The sequence below is a fragment of the Aplysia californica genome, unplaced genomic scaffold, assembly GCF_000002075.1.
Source record: "Aplysia californica isolate F4 #8 unplaced genomic scaffold, AplCal3.0 scaffold00635, whole genome shotgun sequence".
NCBI classification, from domain to species: Eukaryota; Metazoa; Mollusca; class Gastropoda; order Aplysiida; family Aplysiidae; genus Aplysia; species Aplysia californica.
Genome location: NW_004797905.1, coordinates 160,021 through 161,883, shown reverse-complemented (window position 1 = coordinate 161,883; position 1,863 = coordinate 160,021). Strand labels below are relative to the sequence as shown.

Below are 1,863 nucleotides of genomic sequence, written 5' to 3'. Positions count from 1 at the left end.
AGCAAGGAAGGAGGTGAAAAGAGAAATTTTGATATAGAAGAAAATGTTCCATCGCTGTCAGGTTTCGAACCCGAGACCTATTGAATGAGAGGCGAATACCATTAAACTATGGACCCCGAGAGCCCTCGTTGCGCCGCTCTACGAGACAAGAGCTGACCAGCCGTTTTGATGGTGAATTGTGGACGGTGAAAATACGAGAAGCGCGACGAGATAGTTACGTCGTGTTGGTGCAGTTGGCATTGTCTTCTTCTCATCTACAGCACAGTTGGTCGCTTTTAAGCATAAGGAGGCTATCCCGAAAAATGCTGTTCTGAAAAATTGAAGGTAAAGTTTTTGCCCCTTGTTCAGTTTCTTTAAAAGACAAGGAAAGTACACAACACATATACACACCAATGAAACCAAACTTCTCCTAAAGGTAGAGCAATGCCCACTTTTGGTGTAGGTCAAGATTTCTGCAAACCTCTGAAATCTGGGTTAGCCCGCTTGTCCTTAAAAGCGACTAGTTGAGATGGTGAGTTGTGGAGGGCAATGAAAATGAGAGCAGCACGACAAGAGTTGAGTATAGAATCACCGAAAGAGAAGTATCAATTTTAAGTGGGTCTTTTGTGTGCGTTGCTTTGGCTCTACACTTCTTTGATTCGGTCGGCCTGGTGATTTTTTTTTTAATGGTACGAGTTTAACGCCTCTATCAATACTATAAGATTATTTAAGAGGCGGGATATCCGAGTTAAACGTTCATCTCCGAAAGGACCGAGCCATGAGAAATTGGTGTAAAGAACACAACGTCAGACCGAGCTTAGGCTTGAACCCCCAACCGGTAACCTCACGATTACAAGTTCGGTAGCCTAACCACATGGCTACCGACGTCACTGAAAAGAATAAAATAAATGTTAACAATATAGACTCGGTCACGTAAATACAGTGCCACATCTTACGATCACCGTCACAACTTATTCACAATGGTATACATAAACTAGAAATGACTAGCGGAAAGGCCCGTAATGGCTTTAAAGTAAAGTTAGAGATCATTAAATTTTCTTTTACGGTCATGGAAATAATATACGGTAATTCTTACGATTTTGCGTCGAAACCTATCATATTATGACAATGACGAATTCCTGTAAGGTTAATAAGCATGTCATTTTTTTGTGTGTGTGAGGGTGTGTCTGTCTGTCTGTCTGTGCGTGTGTGTATGTGTTTGTATGTATGTGTGCATATGTGTACGTGCATGTGCATGTGCATATGTATGTATATGTGTGTGCGCGTGTGTGTCTGTACATGTGTGTGTGCGTTTGTTTTACCTGCAATGGTTGTCTGTGAACAAGACTCCTGGACAACGGCTGATCGAAGGACTCGGAAGGGCCTGTAGGTGTCTGGAGATTGCAACGAACAGATAAGAGGGGTGGCTTTAGGTCACGTGCCTTTACAGCCCGCGTCATTATTGTGTCCCTCAGAATGCAGTGGTCACTGATAAGCATCGTTCTACTGTCATAGGGATCGCGAACTAGTTTTTTTGGTGTTTTTTGTGTGTTTTTTAAAAACTTTGTTTGGGTATTGCTTTGTTTTTGTTTTTGTTTTGTTTTTGTTTTTGTTTTGTTTTTGTTTTTGTTTTGTTTTTTTGTTGTTGTTTTGTTGTTGTTTTGTTTTGTTTTGTGTGGTTTTTGTGTTGTTGATTTTGTTTTGTTTTTTGTTTTTTGTTGGGTTTTTTTGTTGTTTTTTTTTTGGGGGGGGCGAAAATCCATTAAACACTGGCTCATAAATGGTTAAATAAATTAGATGGTAACAATGAGTAACAAAATAGTTGTAACAACTGAACTGACTGGGATCCCTTTTTCAAACAATCTTTTTGGGTGTTTTTTAAGG

At 40.1% G+C, this 1,863-nt stretch overlaps 1 protein-coding gene across 1 annotated transcript in view; it reads right to left on the bottom strand.

Moving 5' to 3' along the window:
• The window catches only part of LOC101854047 (carboxypeptidase D), a gene marked incomplete at its 3' end in the record, with an annotated part of 19,930 nt that overhangs the window by 11,147 nt on the left and 6,920 nt on the right, over window positions 1-1,863 (bottom strand). Inside the window, 1 exon segment of the mRNA XM_013087769.2 lies at window positions 1,302-1,373.